The following is a 20756-nucleotide window of genomic DNA, read 5'->3' as shown; positions in this document are numbered from 1 at the left end:
CAGTACTGCATAATCATGAGTCCATTATCATGAATCTATGGTTCATGACACAAAAGTTTTGTTCCCTTGATTGCTATGTTAGTAAAAATAAAAAAGGGACAAATACAAAATAAGTATGTGAATCAAATGGTACAATTAAAGCAACAACAAACTTTTTCCATACCCATGAATATAGAACTATGTTTTACTTATTGCATATATTATGCCTTAGTTTGTGGTTCATGCTACTTAGGTGGAAGGTGGCAAGGGTATAAAACACTCTGATGAGAGTACTAAGCAAGAAAAATATGCTAAATCATAGAACCTTTACAAAATAGAATGTTTAGGACTCGATGAGTCACAGTATATGAGGAACAAAGAGAATGTAGCATCTAGAATTACTCACAAGCACCTGGCCTAAAGAACTGAGTAGATGGTGGTGCTTTTTACTGGTACAGAGTTTCTGAGATAATTGTTTATCAGGAGGATAATAAGGTTAACAGCAGATTGTGGAATATGTGCTGACTTAAAAGAGAAACAAAATATAGTAATTGGTGGGTAAATATGTACAAATAATAAACAAGAAAATAAATCATGATATAATTTCTGATAAAGTCAAATTAAAATTGTTTGGGGGTAGCTGGGAAAAGAGGATTATCTTGTTCTAGTGAATATTATTTAAAATAATAATTTCAGAAATGTTTACATCTTGGCTTCTGTAAGTTCAAATTTATAAACATGGATCTTTTTACTTGCAAATGGCAGAAAAAGTAGTCAAAAGAAGAGGTTAAAGAGAACTGAAAGATCCATGTTTTGGATGAGTAATCTGTGAGGACAACAGAATCATACTGAGAAACAAAAAGAACAATCAGGAAAATTAAGAGTGTGTGGCAGGCACTAATATCTTAAATAAATGAAGGGATGTACTTAGGAGCTCAGAAGTTGCTGCCTTGTAAAGGATTCTCTATAGTTGTATTCATGAGTTTGAATGTTTCTTTCAGTTCCTTTGGTGTTAACGCTTTAAGTAATGCATGAATGACTCATAAGAAGCAAGCAAGTATCCATCTCATGATGTAAATAAGTGGAACTGAAGGAAGACCCAGAAAGTTAGGATCCTAATAGCATGGTGCCAGTGATTTCAATGGGACAGTTCAGCTGAATGTGCGTACCAGTTCTGAACTCCAAATAGTCTTGAATGGATGAAACGAAACCGGTCAGCCTACTTTTTTGACTTTATATTTTATGAATGAACTTTAACTTCTAAATGAACAATAAATAAAAACATAATTTGGGATAATTGGAATTCTCAATTATAATATTTTAAATTTAATCAGCATTTAATAGTTTCGAACTGCAGAGTTTATCAACAAGGAAAAAATATTTCCATTTACCTATATTATCAGAACTGTTATTTGAAAATTAATCTTTAGGAAATTCAACCATAAAGAAACGTAATTCCATTTATTTAAGATAACACTTGAGAATTGCAGTAAAAGTTGTTTTCCTTTATGTGGACTAGTGATTCAGAATATTTTTAGAGCACTGAGAGTGCTTTTTAGCAATTCTCCTCATGGTGAGCTCCAGGTCATTTAAAATTTATGCTACTCACTCAACAGGAAAGTTATCAGGATCCTGGGCTGTGTGAAAATTGATAACATTCATTGATCAATGATGTATGAACTGAATCTACAACTTATTTATTTGGCTTCACCTGCACTTCCTTGACATTTTGATTCATATTCTTGGCAATATTTGTATGAAGTCACATGCATGCTGGAAAATAATGAAACCATTTTGATACTCTAATGACATACATTTGTGAGGAGCCTATGGCTCAATCTTATCCAGGGATCCACATCTGGATGATTTCACAGGGAACACATGTGTTAAAATCCCATGAGAAGTTTCTTGGGATTTGCTCCTTTTGTAATATAGCTTTCACAAATCCCACACACATTCAAGTGAAGGATATATCTATTTTCTATTTCTAGAGAATTCTGTCATAAATATATAAAATTGTATGATATTCCATTGATTTTTCTAAAGAAAGGTCAAATATGTAAGAAGTTGTTAAGATTATTGTATCAGAAAAAAAAAAAACAGAAAAATCACTGGGCTCGATTTATTATGGTCTGTTAGGTGGTCATCCTTTGTCATCGTCTGCTGGCAAAGACTTCACTGATTTCTGGACAATTTCTTCTTTTATTGCATGTCCTTTAAAGTAGACTCCTAAGTTCATTTCTGAGCCAGAATTACTACTGACTCTTCTCTTCCCTTGGTGTATGAGGATTTCATTCTGAGGTTCATGATGTTTTACCATGGTTCTTTAGGGAGAAATACCTAATGTAGATGACAGGGCAATGGATGCAGCAAACCACCACTATGGCACGTGTATACCTATGTAACAAACCTGCAGGATCTGCACATGTACCCCAGAACTTAAAGTATAATAAATATGTTTTTTTTTAAAAAAGGAAGTCAAGCCCTTGCCTTTTTGTACTAGCTCACCCTCTTGCTCAAATGTTCTTTTGCTACCTAATTCTCCCATAGAATGAATATCCTACCCCTAAATCTCAATTGGTTTGAACACTGGGATGTAAATATGCTTTCTCTATTCTACACTGTGTCCTATAATCTCCAGTGGAATTCAACATAAAATTCTGCTGCTTATACGCTGCTGCTTGAAAATTTGGACTCTAGAACCAAACTAACAGAATGTGACCCACTGACTATCTATATGCACTTGGACTATTTACTTAATTATCCCATGGGTGTCTATGTTTTTTTTTCTATAACATGGGCAATGATTACAAAAGTGCCTACTATATAGGGTTGTTCTGAAGATTAGAGGAGTTAATAGCTATTAGTGCTCAAACAGTTCCTAGCACTCCACAAGTATTTACAAATGAAATGCCTATGTAAATACATATTTATGTTTATTCATTTATTTTAGTTTATATCTTTTGCTAATGATATTTACAGTCACCCAACACTTTTATCTACTAAAACCCCTTCATAATTATTTCCTTATCTAGAATTTACCCTAGGTTCCATAATTATAAATTATTTTTACATTTTTTTCTTGCAATAACTTACCATTGGCTTTGCCTGTGTCTGTTTTCAAATTGCTAGTGGCTTGCATGAATTACTCACTAAAGATTTTTCATGCATAAAATATCTCTCTTATGTAGTTGTTTCAAGGACAAAATAGATAATATATGGTAAACACATGCCAGAGTGCTGAGCACTCAGTAATGCTCAATAATTCTTAGCTCGCCACCCATCTGCTATTCCTATTTTGAATGAAAAGTCTCAACTCGTCCTACTGCAGACAAAGGCTTGTTTATGACATGTAGGTAATGGTGATTTAGAGCCAATAAACTTTGGGGCAATAGCTTGAAAGGCAATCTCTTCCCTTACAAGTGATAAACATATTTAATTTTAGCATTTCACTATCTTAGGGGTTAGTTAAACACCAGGAAACACTCATTAAATATGACCATTAACTACACTTGCTGTAAAAATAGAATAATTGAGACTGGAAAGCACTAAGTAACAGAACAAATTGCATAATTAAAAACATAAACAGGTCTAATTCACAAAATAACTACAGCGATATTAGGTAACAACTATTATACTTAACCAAAATAAAGGGTAGGATTGTTTTCCTATAGAAAACAAAAAACAAATAAACAAAGAAATAAATCCTTGTGAGTTTGTCAGAAAAAAAAAATGCATTTACAGGAGGCTGTATCGATCTAACTAGAAATCTCTGTGGACAAAACACTCAATAAAGTGTATTCTTCATTTCCCACTAGAATATGTTTTTTTTCTTTAAAGCTCTTTAACAAGTAAATTAAATTTTTGGTGATCTATGTAAGCACAATATATGTACAAGAAAATATATAGGTATAACAAAATATAAATTCTTAATGCCTGATTCAAATCCAACAGCCATAATTTCTTGATTGTAGGGTATTTTAGATAATGACGTAATTTTTGAGAATAATTTACTGTATTTTATTTCAGATTCTGATTGTGGATTATGCATTACCTGCCACATATTCAGAATAAAATCTGAGAGAGACTTCACTGATACATTGTTTACTTAATGACTATAAATCATAAAACTATCCTAGAGATAGTTTGGAAAATTGCAACATAAAAGGAGGAACAAAATTTCAGTGAAAAAAAATGCCTTAGGCTGATAAATTATTAAAAATATAGTATCAAATTCTTATGTTAGCTATGTAAATTAATAGATGTAATACCTTTTGTGATCAGATCTGAAACACTCTTTGACATGTTTATCTGTAGCAAATGAATAACAGTTAGAAAACCATTTTTGACACATATCATTGCCTAAAATTATTCGTATAAAATCATAGCAACCATAAGCGGAACTCAGTTACCGTTACTTTTTTCCCTAATGTATTAATTGATCTTCATGGGTTACATATCTACTAATATATACTGAATGCATTTATTTACTGATTTAATAAACTCTTGCTGAACAACTTGCTATGTGCCTTTAATTGTCTGTTTACATATTATATGCTATTTGCCTTCCAAAAATTAAATAATGTTATTTTATATAAATAAATAGATATTTTACTTTCAAATGGCTAAAATGAGATACAGAATTACAAGATGATATTTTCGGTGTGTATAGCCTCACACAAACTAATCCTTAAGAAAATGATATATATATATTTAAATAAGATATGTATTTAAATAAGATTATGTATATTTTTGTAAAATATATATATTTGAGATTCTATTAATTATAAAGAGAGAGGCTTAAAATAGTATTGGGCTATGGAGTAAGTATTAATTAGAAACAGAGTATTTTTGAAAATGTAAAGCAGAAATGTATTCTCACAGCTGTAGAGGTTGACAAGTCCAAAATCTGAGTACCAGCACCTGGTGAGGGCTTTCTTCCTGCGTGCTCAGTTGACTAAAGGGAAAGGGCAAGAGAGAAACTCTGTGTCCTCACATGATAGTAGAGCTGATAGGGGTGAACTCACACCTCAAAGCCCTTTTTATACTGCCTTCAATCTATTTACGAGATTTTTGAACTCATGATTGAAACATCTCCCATTAGGCCACACCTCTAAACACTGTTTTGTTTGGGATTAAGTGTTCAACACACGATTTGGGGAGATACATTCAGACTATAGTAGTTGTTGTCTTAGAGTTGCTTTATGTGCCGGAGCAGTGTCCTGTACCCAATGCCTGTACCCTCATTGTATCTAGGAAGTAATTAACTTGCTTTTGATTTTTCAGGCTCATAGGTGGAAAATACTTGTCTTATATGATACATTGGACTTGGACTTTTGGATTAATGTTGGAATGAGTTAAGACTTTGGGGGACTGTAAGACAGGCAAGATTGATTTTGAAATGTGAGGACATGAGATTTGGGAAGGGCCAGGAGTGGAATGACGTGGTTTGATTTTGTCTCCACCAAAATCCATCTTATATATCTACCACTTGTTGATTGGTGGATATTTTGGCTGGTTCCATATTTTTGCAACTGTGAATGGTGTTGCTATAAACATGTATGTAAGTATCTTTTTCATATGACTACTTTTCCTCTGGGTATATACCCAGTAGTGGGATTGCTGGATCTAATGGTAGTTCTACTTTTAGTTATTTAAAAAATTTTCCTATCTAAAACAAGTATAAATGGGACCTAAATATAATACAAGTGTCTTATATATTATATTTAGATCATACATGTGTTTAGTATATATATATTTATGTTTTTTAAAAGTAAATATTTTACGTATTTTAATACGCTTTTGCTTACATATACTTTAATATTTCTAAGCCTACATATTTTAATATACTTTTTAACTATAGAAAATCATTAATATTTACTAGTGTTTGTAATAAATATACAGAAGTAAAATTTTGAAGTTAATGTATTTGTTTATACTATCATAAGTTGTAACACAACAATACCAAAATAAAGCTGGGTAAATTAGCATTCTTTCAGGAGTTTATTCATAATTAAATATTGTGGCGATACAGAATTATTAGGCAACTGGCAACAAAAGACTATTTTTAGAAATGTTGTTTATATCCTTTGCCACTTTAAAATGGGGTTGTTTGTTTAGCAGGGGATCTTGTTGGATTCCATGTGAATTTTAGAACTGTTTTTTCTAATTCTGTGAAAAGTTACATTGGTATTTTGATGGGGATTTCATTGAATCTGTAGATTGTTTTAGATAGCATCAAATAATCTTCAAACAGGGACATAGTAAGTATATTAAATTCCATAGTTTGAAAATTATTCCATTTTAAAATTATATTTAATGAGATAGAAAAAGAGTCAACTAGCACCTTAACATCAGCAGAATTCAGGCAGATTCTACAAAACAAGTATTTTTGTTTGTTCACCAACTGAATTTATGGTACTATCACCATCTGAAATCCATTCTTTGTGCTTTTTTATTTTATCTTGCAATTATGTCAGGGCATTCTGTACCAGTATGCACTCATCATTGGTTAAACTTGTTATAGGTAATCAGATTTACTTCACTTTATCTATGTAAAATAATCACATTATGTTCCTTTCAAGGGCTTGTCACCTTGAGTCCATTCAAGAACTATGTTTTTGATATTCATCAGAAAGTTGAATAGCAAAATTTTCCTCCAAAATTAAAGACGGGTCAATAATATTTTTAAAAAGCCAAAAATTCATATACATTGGACCATAAATGTAGCATACTTTCATTTTTATTATATTTTTATACTTTTAATGTCAAGAGTACAATAGATGAGTAAACCTTATTTCTCTTTTAAAAATAAACATGACAAAATTTCATAAATACGTTTTGTTTTTAAAATTATGTGGTTTAAAATTTATATCTGAGTCAAAGCTACCTTACTTGAGCTTAAAACTTCTTTGTGAAATGTCTATCTCTCAGGAATGCTTTGTAAATTAGTGGATTCAATGTGAGCAAATCCTAGAACATTTCAAATACTGTATGCGTGATAGTTTGTTTTCTTCTTTCTTCTTCTTATATATTAATCAGGCTCCAAATAATGAAGAAGGGAAAAATATAGCACTCATGAGCACTGAATTGAAAAATTTTGCAGGAAGAATCCTCTCTCTATTTATGTTTAGACCAACATTTTGAATATTATTTCTAAATTGCTGTTATTCTGCCTTCCTTAAATACTACAGTGCATACTGTTAGTGAATCTGACAAACTGATTCACGTCAAAATGGCAGAGCCGCTATTTGTCTCAGGCAGCATATTTGCATTGTAACTAGAATCTTCACAATATGCAGTCAGGAGTATTACAGAAACACCTGCTGGTGTGGTGGCTCACACCTGTAATCCCAGCTCTTTGGGAAGCTGAGATGGGGTGGATCGTATGAGGTCAGGAGTTTGAGACCAGCCTGGCCCAAATGGTGAAACCCCATTTCTACTAAAAATACAACAATTAGCCAGGTATGGCGGTGCAGGCCTGTATTTCCAGCTACTTGGGAAGCAGAGACAGGAGAATTGTTTGAACCTTGGAGGCAGAGGTTGCAGTGAGCAGAGATTGCACCTCTGCACTCCAGCCTGGGCGACAGAGGGAGATTTCATCTCAAAACAAGCAAACAAATACACAAACAAACAGAAAAATAACACCACCTTTGACAGGTTGTAAATAATAAAGTTGTGATAGTATTCTTCAAAAATATCTCCTTTACAGCTGCCTGTATATATTAAAGTATTACTGTATATTACCTTCATTTTAATTTAGAGAACATCATCCCACAAGATAAATTTAAATTTTTCTCCCACCCATAAGTGCATTAGAAAACTTGAATATCAACACAAAATGCAAAGTAAAAAATGGAAAACAAGATATAATCTTCTTAGGGGAAGAGTGTGGTATAAGTATGGTACCTCTTCAGCTGTTCAAGACTAATAGCCAATATGACAGTATTTGAAGGTGGGACATTTGGGAGATACTTAAACTGTGAGACGGAAACCCTCATGAATAAAATTAGTGCCCTTATAAGAAGAGGCACTGGAGGAATTATATCTCTCACCATGACATAAGGATACAGCAAGAACACAGCCACCTGCCAACCGGAAATGTGTCCTCCCTAGACACTGGGTCTACTGGGTTTGCTGGAAATTTATTTTGGACTTCCTAGCCTCTGAAACAATGAAAATACATTTCTGTTGTCTATGCTACTCAGTATATACTTTTTAAAACTGTCCAAAATACCTCAGACAATTATCAACACTATTTAACCTCCACTATTATAAGAAGCACAAACCAACAGTAAAAGGAGATCACTTGTGAGGCAGAATCCCATTAAAGTCCTCATTTAAAGGCAGCATATCAATGATATAGGTCCAGTTATTTACATTAATGTGAAGGCAAAAATACCAACTTAAGAACCTTGCTTTAGCCTGGTCACAAGAGAAATCTATTCACATTATCTCCCTGATGTTAGCTCCACAGGAGAATTATATGAAGACATGTAAAGACTTCCTTCTTTTTCTCCCTTACCACTGGCAGAAGTATTTAGAACTCTGTCTATTCTTGACTTACTTGACTATGAATCAGCATTTAACACCTTGACCTTCATATTTATGCAAGAAACCTAAAGAATTCAGAATATACTGTCTTCAAGCTGGATCTTCACCTGCAAATAGTAGTCAGGAAATTGCTTGCTTTGTAAGCTATCCACAGACAAATAGAAGCAATGCCCACAGATCCTAAGTTCTTCTTCTAGCTAATCATCCTTCCCCAAGTTACAACTGGTCCCACTTTACAAGTTTTAAGAAATGGATCCAAAGGAAGAGGCCTGCTTCCCCTAGGAAATCATAATAATTCCTTCATCTTTTCCTTACTTTTAAACTGAACATTTAAAATCTAAACAGCTTTGATAATCTATCATCACCTAGATTTTTATCTTTCTTGTTTCTAATATACTTCCTATTTTATTCAATATTATTGCCCTCTTTGACTCTTATATTTTCTACTGTGTATTCTGAAATTTATGGTGTGTCCTCAGGCAAAACTGTGCTCTAATCCAATTCTAGCCTGTGAGGACATTGTTTTCCCAAAGTCCTTTAAAATCTAGACGGATCTTCTCCCATGCCCCATTACAAAATATTCTGATCACCATTTCTAAACTATTGTCCCTTTCATTATGTAAAGGAACTCGTCATTTTTTAATTTTTTTCCATCAACCCATACTATTCTCTACATTTCTATGTTGAAGAAAATTTCCAAATCCTCTACTGTTTTGCTAAAAAAATTGTAATATGGTTCTTCTATGCCACTACTATAATTATTATTTACAGAATCATCTAATTTAAACAATAAAATATTTAAAATCCATGTTGTATTTTCTGCTGATTTAGCAAAATAAGAAACAGATGTTTATGTATATTTATAAGAGTAGAAATATAGGAACATCACAGTGTTTTTATACATAAATATATATGTATATACACACATACATATTATATATAAAGCAAGCAATATATATTATATACAAAAGATAATCAATATATATATAAAACAAGCAATATATATATTCCATATATATACACACATATACATATTATATATAAAGCATAAGCAATATATATTTCTACTCTGATATATATATATAAAACAGAGTTTATATTAAATACTACATATAGTATGATATATATATATCAGAGTAGAAATATAGATAGAATTGTATAGATAGAATGTAGATAGATACATAGATTAGATACTGCATTTTATCTATTCTCAATCAGCAGATAAAATACAAAGTAACAGCTGATGTATATATATAGAGAGAAAAGGGCATTACAAATGAGGATAATTTAATAGCAAATAAATTGAGGTAAAAAATTCTAAATTGTGTTTAATAGAATTTTTCTTGAAGAATACTTTATAATATAAAAATTGAAATAACAAATTGATAGAAAATAAAGTAAGAATCATTATTAATTAATCTTTTTTAATAATGCATGAAAGTCCTTCTAAATTTCATGGCAAAATTTTCAGTGAAAAAATCATTTTCTGGTACTTTTGAAAGAAACATGATAGAAAATAAGGACAGTAACATGTGGTCTTCAAGTGTAGAATTTACTTAGTTCCTGAATTTTATATTCCAAAGGAAGTTAGAAAAGGTCTTGTAGTGTTTTAAACAACCATGTCTCCATTTAAAAATATTTAAGTTCTATTTGATTTCTACTGCTGGAACTTCATCTCTTTTGTTTTCAATAATGGTTCTTGAAGAGATATAATAGTTTTTAAAGTTTTAGAATGTTGCAGGGAAGATAGGGGGGCAGTTGTGCCATACACTAAAACTTTATTATAACTTTATTTTTCATACCCAAACTAGGCATTCTGTTTTTTAGATAATAATGGTAATAACAATGGATAATTTACTGCTTATTTTCCCAACTAGACAGTTGGGATAGTTAGATAGAATGGATAGTTATTACTATCCATTTTAATTACTATTATTATTTAAAATAAATACAAAATATGACTAAGGTCAGATTTTGAAATGTCTGTAATGATTTAGAATGAAGATTTCCCATGCCCAAATGAGTAATAACAAAAATTAAAATATGTAATAATATACAGAAAATAAGAAAGGAAAAGAGTTTGGAGAGTATTTTGTTGACAAGTGAGGCACCAAGGATGAAAGTGCTAAGGGGAAGCAGGAGACATTGGAGAAATACGTATTTATAATTAGACATAGAGATATCAAAATAGAAATACAGTTTGATTAAACTGTTCTGACATGGTTACAGAGAAAGTATCAATTCCTCAAACATCAATACAGCTGGAGATAATTTAAAATTTTTGAAAGACATTATTCTATGAAAAAGTAAACTGCATTTATTCATACAATAAAACGATCTGTTTTCTTCAAATTTAGTCAAACAAACCAGAAAATCAGGTGTTGAATTACTGGGAACATTGGAAAATAACTTAAGAATGGGCTGAAGGATCCAGACTTGTATTTTCCTTAAATGCTGTTACTTTGTGCATCTGTGCTCTTACGAGAAATCTGTAAGAAAGATGGGCAATAAACCTCCTTTATTATTCTCTGATTAAGCTTTACTAGAATGGCAGCAGAATCAATAAAACTGAAAAGAGTGAAGAAAGAGCATAGCTATTTAACATTCTCTGAACTTTTCATAGGTGTTAAATTATTAATCTTTAACAAAATGTGCATGTTAACACATGAGTTTATATGGCTTTTTATTGAACTTGATGCACCTAGTGTGTTATTTTTACAGAGTAACTATTTTATCATTTTGCTGTAATCTATTTTTCCACAAGGGCGTTGATTCATACTATCAAGAATCCAGTAAGTTTAGGTTTGTCAAAATTTTCTTTCGTTAAATGTAAATGTCAGATGCTTTGCTTTTACAGAGATACATGTACTTTATGTATCCATTAAATATTAAAAATTACTTACATTTTGAAAAGACTTATTTTAAATCAAAAGTAACAAGCTCAGACATTGAGAAGCATTTACCATATAGATGGAGACTTTATATTAGCTTAGGTAGATACCCAAAAATTATACTGAAAGTAAATCCTATAAAATTGGCATTTTTGAAAAACAGCAGAAAATAGCAGTTCATGTGATGATAAATAGATTCCTTAGAGTCCATTATGTGATAATCTAGATATGTTTTAATGAAGTTACTTTCAAGTACATTTTTGTATAAGGATTTTTTAATTTATTGCCTTCATTTAATGTGAAATCAAAATTGTGATCTTAAAAAAGTAATTTTCCTTTGTTTGGCTAATTAAGTTAATTTAAACATCAATCAGAAGAAAAAGCCATCAAAAAGCTATTTCTACCAGATATAGCAATTATAGAATATTGAAGGCACATCTTTAAATATTATCTAGTTTAACTCCCTCAATGCAGAGAGAGAAACAAGGAAAGGTTCCCCGTTAATGTTAAAAACTAAAATATACTATTTCTAAGAAGTGATTTAATTTCATACATCATTATTAGATATATCTGGATTAATTAGAAGATTAGTGAATATACTAGGTACTGCTGTAGTCTGTGGTTTTATAGCAGTTAAAAAAAGAAAAAGCATTAATCATTGATATGGTTTGGCTCTGTCCCCACCAACATCTCACCTTGAATTGTAATTCCCATAATCCTTACATATTGCAGGATGGACTATGTGTAGATAATGGAATCATGGAGCAGTTTCCCCCATGCAGTTCTTATGAAAGTGAGTTAGTCCTCACAAGACTTGATGGTTTTACATACACACACACACACTTGAACAATATAAAATCCAGCTAGTTTGCTAGTTGCATTCATAAAGCTAATGTTTTTATTTCTTCCATGTTTAGCTTTCTAATACTTTAACTATTTTTATACATTACTTGGATGAAAATAATATGCTTTAGTATACAACTTTCTTAATAATATTTAACTTAAATGATTATAAATTTTTCAATTGTGCTATGACCAGTAGATTTTCAAATTTATTCACAATACGATAGTATTTTATGTTCATTGTAACAAGGTCAATACAATTCTGGGTAGGTTAAATACGATGATGCATTATCAAAAAAAGGAAAGTTTTATTATAAAAAACATATTTCATTCTTTTACTCCAAATCATAGTTCTATTTAATTTCATTTTATTTCTTTCTATTTTTCCCATTTTAGTTTATTTTTTATGAAAATTGAAGTAGTAAGTCTATCATTTCTCAATGCTTAACTATATTGCTTTGACTAAATAATCTTTCCATTAATAATGTAGTTATTTATTTGACTCAGTATCCAAATAACTGAGCAATAATTCACTTCATTGATTTTGGTTATGAAAATAAAATCAGGATTACTTTCTTATTTTCTTTTTCTCAGTTATGTGCATCACTGATCCCTTTCTGTTGACAATATTGTCCTAGTATATTGCACTACTTATTTTCAGGAGACTCAAACTAGCATATGCAAAATTCTAAGACTCTGACACAAACTAGACTATGTCAAGACTTTCAACCAACAAACGACATTTTATCATGGCTGAGGAATTGTAAACAGGTGAGACTAATCTTTAAGAATAAGAAAAGCTAGAAACAGAGTGAGACCCCATCTCAAAAAAATAAATAAATAAATAAAAAGAAAAGCCAAGGGAAGATTTTCTTATTGTTAAAGGAAGAGCTACATAAATTTTCTTGTATGCATTCCTTCTAATTATCAACTACTCTAAATCCAATATAAGTTATGTTATGCTGTCACTTAGTGCATGCTCATCTAATATTTTATTTATATCATTTTGGTAGCCTTCTAATGTGTATTTTGCCTCTCTAGTGTTTCTCATTATTTTGTACACAGCTAACTCACCCTGAATATTGTTAAAAGATTAGTTTAAAAATAATAAGTAAAATAAGCACACAAAAATTTTGATCACCTCTCTTTACTGCTTCAGCAAAAACACTACTATCAGTATCAACCAGACGACCAGCCAACCAACAAAGAGAAAGTCTCAGCTCATTTGTTTGGTTTTCAAACACAGACATTCTCTCCCTAGGCAAATTTTCAGCCAGCTCTATGACCAATCCTTAGTAAAAACACATATGAACCTAACCAGTTTTGCCAAATGCCTTCTGAAAATCCATTGTGAACACTGATATTTTATGTTCATTCAAGAGCCAGCTTAAATACCAACTTTTTGGTATTCCATTTTTGATGTCCTCTTGATCATTTTATTCTACTTCCTAAATATTTCAATTTCAGACCACCTAATCTGATACTTCTGACTCATCAGTCAGTAATGAAAATGCATGTCTTCTTTCTGAATTCAGAGATATTTGCTGTCACAGATTATATGATATAATTTTGCACTTGTAGAATGCATGCCTGTCACGTACATTTAATATACTGTTATGTAGTCTTACTGAATGCCAGTTACTGCATATTTTAAAAGTTTAGGCTAGGTTTTAGGATACAAAAGTTGAATGAAATTCTCCCATGATAAGTGTTAGATGCAAATACAAACAAGCCAATTATAACACAATTTTTAAAGAATACACATAGATACTAGTGATGTGTATACTTTTGAAATGGACAACTTGAAGAGAAATTTCTTAAATTGTATCAAAAGCCTTGATAACATATGTGATGTGATTCAGCAATCTTACTTTTTACATTTTGGGTAAAATAAAAATCAATTAAAAATGCAATGTTCCTAGCATAGTTTACACTGGAGGATCTTTTCAGGTATTATAATAAGCTGAGATAATTGTAGGGTTTACCTCATTTGTTTTCTGTCTTCAAACATTATTATTTTTTGCTGGTTAAAATCTAATATATCTTTGTTTAAGATATATTTCTTTTATAGCTGTTGCAGATAGGAAATTCTGGCCTCTGTATCTCTATCTTCGCCAGGAATAGAAATTTGTTACTTTCACTTTAATGAAATGGTTCATTTTATTCTTGTTGATCAAAACAAAAACAATAAAACCTCTCTTTACCTTTGATTTACAACAGTTTTACTATAATGTGTCTCAGTGTGATTTTTATATAACTATCTTGCTTGAGATTTTCTGAACTTCTCGGACATGAAGTTTAGTGTTTTTCATTAAGCTGGGAAAAATCTTAGCCATTATATAGTTGGTGTATATTTTCTTGTCACCTCTCCATTCTGCTTCTAAAACTAAAATTATATATACATTAGGTATTTAATGTTATCCTTTTGGAATTGCTAATCTGTTTTGATTATTTGTGTGTTTGCTTGCCTGATTCTTTAGATAATTCAGTTTGTGTAATTTTGATGGACCTAGCCTCATCTTCACTCATTCTTTCCTCTAGTGAGTCCAGTTGTGCAGTTAGTTGATACCTCTACTCACTATAAAAATTCTTCATTTTTGATATCATATTTTCAACTTTTAGTATTTTTACATTTTATATTTTATTTTATTTGAATGATATTTCTCACTTCTCCATTCTTACTATTTTTTCTACTATATTTTTAATGCATTAATTATACTTATGTTATCAACCATTTTTGAGTTTCAATGTCTGGACATATCTATTCCTATATATCGTGTCTATTTTATCTCTTCATAAGGAATAGATAATCCTTCCTTATTTTGTGTGTTTCATGGATTTTTATAATATGCCAGATATTGTGTGCAAAATAACTATAGAAACAGGGTTAATATGCATTTCTACAAATGAAATTGCCCCTTCCTTCAGCGCTCATTTGGTAGGCTTGAATCAATCTAGATAGTAATTAATATTTGTTGAAGTATCATTGTTGTTGTAACTACCTTCATTGTACCAAAGGCTTCACGTTCTTTCAGTGGTTGGCAGCTACTATTTTATTTTTAATATGAGGTCAAAAGTGTTAGATTACTTTTCTCATTATTCTTGCTTCACATTCAATTTTCAGCTAGACCTGAAAACTGGTTTCACAGACTTAATCTCGCTCCTAGTATTTGCCTCACCTCATCCCAAGCAGCATCAGGTTAGTGATACTCCTTCTCCAGCATCAGTGAGATTTTGCTTCCTTTCCGAGAAGGACCATGATGCTGGCAGTTATCATCTTTATTGTCAGCTGCAGCTGATCACTACCTTAAACTATGTAGGGCCGGGAGCACAAACAGTTCTACTCAGTACTTTTACTTTTATTCTCAGAATTCAGCAGCCTCTGCATACCTGCTCCAACAAGGAGGATTTCTTGAACCTCCTTCCTTGCTCCCAGCCTTTCTCGTGGACACTAATTGGAGGCCCACGGCAGAGGGCTAGTGAGTGGTTGTGAAGTCCTTTTGTCCCTAGGACTTCTGCCAGTGCAAAACTCTAATGCTAGCTCATGCTCAGTCTTTATGAACTCACTGAAATTTCAAATGTGTTATTGACTTTTATGACTGCCACATCTTTCTCCTATGATTTTCCAATGATAAAAAATGTCCATGGGTTCGCTCCGTCCTTCCTGTCTTACAAACCTTTGGAATTCAGTCCATCTGTTGGTTTGCAATCTCAGTGGATTCAAAACGTGATTTTGTAGATTTTTCTAGATTTCTCTCATTGTTAGGCTGGGAGTGAGCTTGGCTTTCCTCATTCTAAGCTGACGCAGAACTAGTACAAATCCAATAAATACTGGCTGGAGTTTGGCCACTTGAAATTTTGCATGACTGAGTACTAAATATTGTTGTCTCTCCTTAAAAAGTATAGGACATCGTTCAGGCCAGTTGGCAATTTCAACACTTGCCTTTTATCTGGATTCTTTTGAGGCTTATTTTATGCTCTGGTAGTGAGTTAAAAAGTAGGTTTTATTCTAGGAATAATTCAAGCCTACTAAGGCTTGATCCCTATTGTGTGTCCACTAAATTCACCCAGTTGTCCACTGAATGTCCACTAGCTGTTGTTCCCCTAGAATTCTCCACCCCAACTGGTCAGCACACTACAGTGTCTCCCAGCCTAACATGAGCTCTGCAAATTTATCAACTTGTATCTCCAAAGTCATTCTTTGTCTCTTGTAATGGGCTTAAAGCCTACTCACTTGTTATTCATTATTGGGCAACAACAGATCCAAGGGGAAACACATCGAGTTTTTGGAGATGCTCCTTTCTGTGCCTTCCTTTTCTCTGGTTTTCTACTGGGCATACTATAAGGTACATCCACCTTCTCAAACTCTAACCTTTTCCTCAAAAATTGAAACTAACAGTCTGTGTTGTTATCTAAAAACTACCTCCAGGCAGAAAGCCAAGAACATTGTAGGATTCATCAGTTTTCCTTAACGAAAGCCTTTTTCTAATGCATTATTGTGTCAACAGAAAGAGTCAAACTCTATAAAATATTTGAAGAGATTTATTCTGAACCAAATATGAGTGACTCTGGTCAGGAACACAGCCCTCAGGAGGTCCTGAGAACAGGTGCTCAAGGTGGTCGGGGCACAGCTTGGCTTCATACATTTTAAGGAGCATGAGACATCAATCAAATACACTTAAGAAATTCATTGGTTTGGTTCAGAAAGGTGGGACAACTCAAAGTGGGGTGGGGTGTGGGTTGGCATCCAGGTTATTGGTAAATTTAAACATTTTCTGATTGATAATTGGTTGAGTTTGTTTAAAGACCTGGGATCAACAAAAAGGAAATATTCAGGTTAAACTAAAAGATTGTGGAGACCACAGTTCTTTTGAAGTCTTACAGTTATTGTCCTTAGAGACAGTGAATGACAAAATGTTTCCTATTTAGACCTTTCAAAAGGTCCTAGACCCTTACTAAATCTCTTGAGGATTGGGATGGCATGGAAGACAAAGATCTAGCTATGTTATTAGAGATTTTTCAGAGATGCACATTTTCCCCTGCAAAAAATAGCTTTGCATAACCATTTGAAGATATGGCAAAGAAACATGTTTTGAGGTAAAATATTTTAATTTTCTTCATTGTATCATAATGTTATTCCAGAAGCAGGTTGGAAATTAAGTCACAATATATAGGTTTAAATAAAACCCATCTTATGAGAATTTCTGGTTTGCAGGGCAGGAATCCCCAGACCTCTTAGATAGGAATTTGGTCAAGATAAAAAAAAAAAAAAAAAAAAAAATCAGAGCTTAGTCTTCAGTAGTCATGTGCTGAATTTTTTTTTAAATGTACTGTATTAGTCAGAGTTCTCTAGAGGAACAGAACTAAAGAAATTCATTCTAAACTAAAGGGGAGTTTAGTATGAACTCAGGATCATAATGTCCCACAATAGGCTGTCTGCAGGCTGAGGAACAAAGAGAGCCAGTCTGGGTCCCAGAACTGAAGGACTTGGAGTCTGATGTTTGAGGGCAGGAAGGCTCTAGCATGGAAGAGATGTATGCTGGAAGGCTAGGCCAGTGTCTCTTTTCACATTTTTATGCCTGCTGATATTCTAGCCATGCTGGTAGCTTATCAGATTGTGCCCACCCAGATTAAGTGTGGGTGCACCTTTCCCAGCCCACTTACTGAAATGTTAATCTCTTTTGGCAACACCCTCACAGACACACCCAGAATCAATACTTTTTTTTCTTCAAATCCAATCAAGTTGACACTCAGTATTAACCATCATATGTACTTTTGTAGTTGCTCATGGAGGATGGTAAAGGTGGTGGCCAAGAACTCCATCATGGCCATAAAAAAAGGCATTTAAATGTTGTTATGCTTTGGAATTTCCTCCTCTCTGCCAGAATTTTCTCAAGAGGATTTACACATATTCTAAAGGCTTTTGTTTTACCTTCTAGGTTTTCATAAATTTAAAAATTTGTCTCATATTCTAGTGATCTGATTATTAATCATACTTTGCTTTAATAGGAATCTTTTAAAATTTTGTCAGATAAATGACACAATGAATTGTCAGATAAATGCCCCATTATGTAACCTTTCATTTCCAGAACATTATACGTGTTCTGTTTAACCTTAATTTCATATATGTTGCTATTTTATTTATATAGTTTATAAGACTGTTATCTATATTTTTATTTTTTTTTCCTGTGGAATATGCAGAAAGTACCTTGGTATTGGTCTTTGTGAATTGGCCTATATAGATGTCCACATTTTCTGTACTACAGAAAGCTTGTATAACCAACATTTTTGCATGAAAATGTAATGGCACCAAGCCACTCATCATTTAAAAAGCGAAGTCTGGCTCATGCAGTCAGTGCACTTACTTTATTAAAATGGTCCTTGAAGGCATTCTTTAATCAAAAAAATTGAACACATGGAGAAATGAATCTCTAGCACTTTAATTTAATTGTTACAGAAAATTCTGTATTAACTGCTGATCCTCTGAGAAATTCAGAACAAGAGAAAATATTGCCTCTCCATAAAAGCACTGGCAACTTCCTATTGAGTTTGGAAAGGCAGTATATATACCCATCCAACAAGCACTAATTTATCAGATCATTAGGCTAAAAGCTATAGGTGTTTGCATTTCAATTTGAAATAAAACTTGATACAATAAATCAAAAGAAAAATTCAAATAATTACTATCTATTTAAAGCATGTCTACATTTTGCAATATGACTATTGAAGTAAACTAAGGAATGAAATCAATACATTCCTTGGTGAATCAAATTAGTACAGTGTGACACTGTGGATTATATAAAACCTGAAATGTATTCATTTGCTCTGAAGTCAAATTAAAGGTTTCATTAGTGCCAATATGGATGCAGCTGCGTTGTTTGATTTTATGCATGTAGGTATTTCACAAACTGTTATTTTGTGTGTATCCGTATACACACGATCACAAGAAAGTACGAGTGAGTGTTTTACAAGTAATACACCATAAACTCCCAGATGTTTTTTCGCCTTTCCTTCTCCAATTTCCTGAGAAAAAAATTGAAAAGAATAAAACTCTACACTACTCCAAATATAAATTTCTTCCAACTAGGTTTTGCATACACAACACGATTTGTCTTTCTTAGAAATGCTATGTGTGGAGTAATAATATATGCTTTTATTACCAATTCTTTCTCAGAACAAATTGTAATGTGCAAAGTCAATTATTTAAATTCTGTCTTATTGCCTTTGTAATTTAGAAAGAAATAAAAAAAGTGAAGAACTAGAAAATGGCTGTAAAATATCACAATTAAGAAGTTTGACACAATTCTCTGTGGCCAGATACCAACACAACTCTTGGCCTACATTTTACCCCCAGGATATTATGAGAGATACTGAAAAAATCCTTAGATAAATGTAAGTATTGGCTGTGGTTAACCAAATAGGGGTGGCTGCCTTACTTATCACTGGCATTATGTAAGTTTGTTTGACACAGGACTATGAGGAGAGAATTTGTCCTTTGCCAAAATCATTAGTCCAGTCTATGCAATTCCGCCTCAATTTGCAACCTACTCTGTCCATCAGCAATATTTGGATTATAATATTTTCTATTTAAAATTTTTCTCAAGGGGTGAAGGGTTAGGAGAGGAATAGCAGGAGGTGAGGGGATTGGGGAGAGATTGCATTAGGAGAAATACGTAATGTAGATGACAGGGTGATGGATGCAGTAAACCACCACCATGGCATGTGTATACCTATATAACAAACCTGCAAGATCTGCCCATCTACCGCAAAACTTGAAGTAATAAAATAAATTAAAAAATATATTTGTCCAAAGACAGCGATCACTTGGTCAAATAATTCTAAGTGAAAAGATATTTTTGAGTATATGAATTTTATAATTGGAACCTAGTCTCAGAGTCTTTCCTTCAAGGAACATTTTCAAATAAACATCGTCAAAAATTATTAGATATATCCAGTATATTCAATCTGTACTGAGACAGATTATTATTTTCTTTTTGCACATTTTTTGTAAGCATCATATTTATGGAAAATTGTGTCACTAATTAGAATGTGCTTACTTAATGACACTAAAATATATTTCATTAAATTAGTAAACTCTAGCTAATAAATTGTTCACAATTTTTTGTAAGCATCCATTCTAAAGATAAAGAGACAAGAATTTAGAAAATTTTAACTTCAGGAAGATAGATTGTCAGTGGCAAAATAAAAGTCTGACAGTAAGATTATTTTCTTTTATTCTTTTTTAAATCTATCAATCTGTCTAAATCTGTCTATCTATCTGTCTATGTATCTATCTATGTATCTCTCTATCATCTGCCTATCCATATAGATAGATACATATATTTTATTGCACTCTAGGTTCTGGGGTACATGTGCAGAACATGCAGGATTGTTGCATAGCTACATACCTGGCAGTGTGGTTTGCTGCCTCCATCACCCATCACCTATATCTGACACTTCTCTCCATGTTATCCCTCCCCAACCTCCCTA

The 20756-nt window shown here is 32.3% G+C and overlaps 1 long non-coding RNA gene across 1 annotated transcript; it reads left to right on the top strand.

Annotated features, from left to right (window-relative positions):
* The first annotated feature begins 387 nt into the window (after positions 1 to 387).
* LOC144580662 (uncharacterized) lies at positions 388 to 19652 on the top strand. The gene is made up of 3 exons (XR_013530600.1): positions 388 to 533; positions 981 to 1192; positions 19502 to 19652. It is a non-coding gene; the product is annotated as an uncharacterized LOC144580662 (long non-coding RNA).
* The last annotated feature ends 1104 nt before the right edge of the window (positions 19653 to 20756 follow it).

The sequence above is a fragment of the Callithrix jacchus genome, chromosome 21 (assembly GCF_049354715.1).
Source record: "Callithrix jacchus isolate 240 chromosome 21, calJac240_pri, whole genome shotgun sequence".
In the NCBI taxonomy this organism is placed as follows: Eukaryota; Metazoa; Chordata; class Mammalia; order Primates; family Cebidae; genus Callithrix; species Callithrix jacchus.
Note: the sequence above shows the minus strand (reverse complement) of the source record. Positions and strands in the feature narration are given on the sequence as shown.